The sequence below is a fragment of the Gossypium raimondii genome, chromosome 5, assembly GCF_025698545.1.
Source record: "Gossypium raimondii isolate GPD5lz chromosome 5, ASM2569854v1, whole genome shotgun sequence".
NCBI lineage: Eukaryota > Viridiplantae > Streptophyta > Magnoliopsida > Malvales > Malvaceae > Gossypium > Gossypium raimondii.
In genome coordinates, this window is record NC_068569.1 from 49,035,793 (window position 1) to 49,041,792 (window position 6,000).

The window sequence follows — 6,000 nt, forward strand, 5'->3', positions numbered from 1 at the left end:
TTAAGGAATCATTTTCATGACATTTTGCATTCAATCAAATGTCATTCATACACATCTAGTTAGGAGCATTTGATTCATTCTGATCATTTCATCCTAATCACTAGGCATAAATAGGTCCATCAAATGGATTATACAGGTCATGTTCCCTAGAGAACAGACCAATGAGATAGCAGATCTTGCCTTCCTGTACTGACAGCGAAGCAGATCGAAGAAACCATAGTTTGCAATTTAAAAGATTGAAGCCACAACGATGAATCTTACTTCCCAGGCGATGCAGCGGAATAGATTGAAGCTACAACGGCAAATCTCACTTCCCCGACATTGCAATTAAAATATTGAGGCCACAACGGCGAATCTTACCTTCCTAGAATTGCAGTGGAACAGATTGAAGCTACAACAGCGGATCTTACTTCCCTGACATGGCAGTTCAAAAGATTGAAGCTACAATAGCGGATCTTACTTTCCTAGTGTTGCAGTGGAACAGATTGAAGCTACAACAGCGGATCTCACTTCCCCAACATTGCAATTCAAAAGATTGAAGCTACAACAGCGAATCTTACCTTCCTAGCGTTGCAGTGGAATAGATTGAAGCTACAACAGCGGATCTTACTTCCCTGACTTTGCAATTCAAAAGATTGTAGCTACAACAGCGGATCTTACTTTCCTAGCATTGCAGTGGAACAGATTGAAGCTACAACAGCGGATCTTACTTCCCTGACATTGCAGTTTAAAAGATTGAAGCTACAACAGCGGATCTTACTTTCCTAGTGTTGCAGTGGAACAGATTGAAGCTACAACAGCGGATCTCACTTTCCCGACATTGTAATTCAAAAGATTGAAGCTACAACAGCGAATCTTACTTTCCTAGCGTTGCAGTGGAACAGATTGAAGCTATAACAGCGGATCTTACTTCCCTGACATTGCAATTCAAAAGATTGAAGCTACAACAGCGGATCTTACTTTCCTAGCGTTGCAGTGGAACAGATTGAAGTTACAACAGCGGATCTTACTTCCCTGACATTGCAATTAAAAAGATTGAAGCTACAACAGCGGATCTTACTTTCCTAGCATTGCAGTGGAACAGATTGAAGCTACAATAGCGGATCTTACTTCCCTGACATTGCAATTAAAAATATTGAAGCTACAACAGCAGATCTCACCCCCTAAAGTTACAACAGAGTGGATTGAAGCTACAAGTCTTGTCTTTCTGAAGTGGAGTGGAGTGGATTGAAGTGACAAGACATAGTGGACTGAAATATAGCTACTTGAAAAGAGAGGCGTTGAACAAGTCAAGAATCAGCAGGACCGGGCAAAAATTGGTCTTTCTTAGTCTTTGCTTTGTTCTCGTTACACGACAATAAGCAAAGAGGGGCAGCTGTACAAGCCCATTTTTGCCCGGGCCCATTACCAAAATTAAATAACCCAACCCCCTAAACACCGGCCCAAAAACCCGGAATACACCCAAACAAACCCAAAACCTATTTACAATTGAACCCAAACCCGAAGCCCAACCAGGCCCAACATCCAAATCAGGCCCAAATTTCAAACTAGGGTTTCAGTTTTCTGAAACCCTAGCCTAGCCTAGCGCCACAACCTAGGGTCGGCCACTTGACCTGCCGCCACTGCCGCACGTCCCATCGGTGCCTGCACTGTTCAGCCACCTGCAAACACGAAAAGGAAATAGAAACAGAAAAGAAAACAAAGCAATGGACAGTAGCTTTTTAGTCTTTTATTTTTCTTTTCTTTGGCTAGATAAAAAGGGCCGAACTTCAACAACAAAAAGGGGGGATTTTTCTGGATTTTTTTTCTTCTTTCTCTTTCGGCAAAAGCCGAACACTGTAAATGGGGGTTCTCTCCTTTTTTACACACTCATTTAAAGTTTAAAAAAACTAAGGTGATTTCAACTTTTATTTCTCTGTTTCTCTTTTATTTTTCTGTTTCATTAGTATTTATTTCGACTTTATTTCTTTAAAAAAATCAAAAAAAAGGGGAAGAAAACCTTACCTGCGCCGCGCCAGAGGAAGAGGAGATGAACGGTTCTTCTCGTTCTTCAGGTTTTGGGCTCCTTTTTCCGGGGATTTGGCCTTGGGTTCACGTCCTAGAGACGTTTGGCTTAAAAAAGGGACCAAAAAGGTCTGATTTTGAACCTCCAACAGCCACACACGGTGGCGCTATGGCGGAGGCTGGCCGGAATCCTTGGTCGAACCATGGCCGAAATTGGGGTTTGAGAGAGAGAAAAAGAGAGTTTTCTCTCTGTACTTTTTTAAAAAATGATGAAACTGCTTTTTTTAAGCTTATTTTTAGTATTTATATTAAACATGAAACGACGCCGTTTTAGTGAGGGAGATCCGCGCGTCAACCCGACCCGAAGGGGAGGATCCGTGTGTTTTCTCCTAATGGATTAATTGCGCGTGCAGTCCCCCTAATTTTGCAGTGTATTACAATTTGATCCTTTTTCGTTATTTTCTCTTATTTTTAATTTAGCCCTGCAATTTTTTATTTTTGTTTCATTTGGTCCATTTCAGTGCTGCGTTTTGGGACTTTGACTTATTTTTCCTTTTTGGCCCCCTCTTTCGGCGCGTGTCACAATTTAGTCCTTTTAGTCTTTTTATTTAATTCGAATTCTCCCAGTATTTTTTATTTCGATCTAGTCCCTTTTTTCAGTAATTTTATTATTATTATTATTATTTCTATTATTATTATTTATATTATTGTTACTTATCATATTATTATTACATAATAGCTTATATATATATATATACATATATACTTTTGCATACCTTTTATAGTCTTTATATACGTGCATGTACATATACATATTTTTTATATTTTGTAACTTAAAACTATTTCCATGCATATGTATATTTCTTTTTTAATACTAAATATATACGCATATTTTTTATTATTATAAAACTTAAAAGCTTTATATATTTACCTTAATAGATTTTATATCTTAAAATTATATATACACATATGTTTTATTTTGTTTCATAACTTAAAACTATATGTAAATACATATATTTTTTCGTATTTCATTAATTTATATCTATACACATATATATATCTTTTATTTTTTATATTTTTATACATTTTCTTTGTTTATTTCATTATTTATATTTTCATTATTTAGAATGAATGTTTTAACTTTATTGCTCATATGCTTGTGATTGTGTATTACATTAGTTCGTCTCTGTATTTATTTTACTTGTAGCCTTTGCTTGTATTATTTTGCTTATATATTTATTTTGATGCTATTGATTTGTCCTTTTTTATTTATATTATCTTTGATGCTATTGCTCGTATTATTATTTTACTTACATCATTATCATCGTTATTCCATTACACCCATTTTTATTTAGATTTCGAAAAAGAAATTTTAGAAATAAGTAATATTCGGTATTTTGGATCTTCGAGAGAATTGAGCCCTAACGTATTGGGTTCCGACTTTCTTCGTTGAACTTAAATAATCGAGATTACTCTTTTAAAAATGATAAAAAGCTCGTTATCGAGAATTCAATATGTTGTGTCCTAACGCATTGGATGTGACACGTTGTTTTCTCGAAACGAGGATTTTTTGAAATAAATGCAATATTCAATGTTTAATATTTTGAGAAATTGTGCCCTAAGGTATTGGGTTGCGATTTCTTCATTTGATTTAAATAATTGAATATTCTTTTAAACTTTATTACACGAGTCTTTTCAAACTCAAGTTTTAAACGATATCGGGAATTAAAAAAGGATCGTGTCCTAACTTACTAGTCGTGATCCCTTTTTTAAATCCAAGATAGTTAAATATCTTTTAAATAAGCATTTTTCATTCGCATATCGGGAATTCGAGACATTGTACCCTAACTTACTGGATATGATTCTCTTTCTCGAATAACGTGAAATATGCCCATTTTCCTGAAAATTTTTCAACGTTTTAATACAAGGATCGACATTAAGACATTAACAAATAAACTAGGTACCAATTTTGGGCGTATCGAGGGTGCTAATCCTTCCTCGTGCGTAACCGACTCCCGAACTTGTTTTTCTGAATTTCATGTACCAAACTTGTTGTTTTAATAAAATCAAACCGTTTATTAAAAACAACCACTTTTCGAGGTGATCCGATCACACCTCATCAAAAAGGATCGGTGGCGACTCCCATTTTCGTTTTCATTTTCCAAAACCCAAGTCGACCCCGTTTTTCGTCAAGAAAATGGTGTCAATAGGAAGGAATCACATTCCTCCTGTGATATGTCTGGAGTTCACTGCATTTGTGCGTCTATGTTTTGAGATACTATAAAATATGCTTCGCCAGTTGCATATTTACGACTAGAAGAGCCGTTGGAAGCGTTTCTCACCAAACCGTCTGTTAAACTCTCCCAAATCGTATCAAATCGTCGTAAGTTGGAGCCGACGTCGTGCGTGATAGTGCCAGCAGTAGTAGGCTCTAGCTCCAGGATTCCAAAAAAGGGGCGATTTGCAAATCGTACAGTACATGCGGGATCACCTGACCATGAAATGACTTCTTTCTGATCGGGAAATTTATCTCTGAGATCAGGAACCGCGGATTTCACAAGGCCATAACAATCGTGTGGATTTAAGTCTCCACTGCACAGCCCAAGAGCGTAAGCTTTGTTGGAGTCTTGGCCAGCGGTGGCAGTAAAGAAACCACCACTTTTAGAGACATTATCTGGGAGAGAATTGAGAATATGGTCAAGGTTTTTACCACTTTTCTATTTTGAAATGGCAGGTAAATATTCAAAATTTCTTTTGGGGTTTTATAACTTCTGTGAAACGACGTCGTTTGAGGCCTGCTTCATGACCTCAAAATGACGTCGTATAGGCCATTGACCTGAGACCCGACCCGATCACTACCAGATCCGCGTGTTTTGGGTCCACAGGGGATATTTCACAATTGCCCCCATATCTTCTCAGTGTTGCAATTTTGTTGGTTTGTTCTTTTAAATTTACCTTGTTTAGTTTTAATTTATTCATTTTAATCCTGCGTAAAACACAGTGTTTTGGGGAGACAGATTACTTTCCCTCATATAATTTGCGTGTTTCATTTTAATCCCTCAATGGAACGGCGTCGTTTAGAGAAACAGGAATTAATTTCCCAATCAGTCCCTATATCTTTTTGCGCGTTTCATCCTGACCCTTCAGATTGCTATTTCTATTTTTATTTTAAAATTTAGACTTAAGCTTCTTTAAATTATAATTTAGTCCTTTTGGTTATTATTATTATTGCCATTATTAATATTCCTGTTATTTTTATATTGTTTATACTTTCATTTATCTATTTTTGTATATATCATTTTATTATATTTCATGATTTTAAGTCTTCATATCATTACTATATATTAATATTTAGTTTTATTATCTATTTTTATCATTATAATATATTATTATATATTAATATTTCATGATTTTCATTATTCTTTATAGGTTGTAGGCATCCCGAATTCTCTCATTAATGTAATTATGTCTGCTATTACTAACTCTACCTTACAGATTCTTTAGAATGGCATTCCTACACAAAATTTAAGCCGGCTAAAGTGGTTTGTCAAGGTTGACCTCTATCTCTGTGCTTATTTGTCTTGTGTATGGAGTGGCTTGGTCATAGCATTCAGGCCCACATTGACTCAAAACTTTGGGTTCCGATTAGATTGACCCGTTTGGGTCCACCTCTTTCTCACTTTTTTTTCCAGATGACCTCATTATTTTTGGTCAAGCCAATGTTCAACAAGCCCACATTCCCAAGGGTGTATTGAACAGTTTTTGTTAGTTTTCTAGACATTGAATAAATGTGAAAAAGACCAACATGATTCTCTTTAAAGGGGTTGATGAGGATTTAGCTTGGGAGATTAGTAACTTTTTAGGGTTTCATAAAGTGAATAATTTGGAAACTTATTTAGGTGTACCAATCTTCCATGAGCGAGTTACAAATGGCACCCTAAGGTTCATGGAGGACAAGATTTGTTGCAAGTTGGATAGTTTGGATGCGTGGAAACT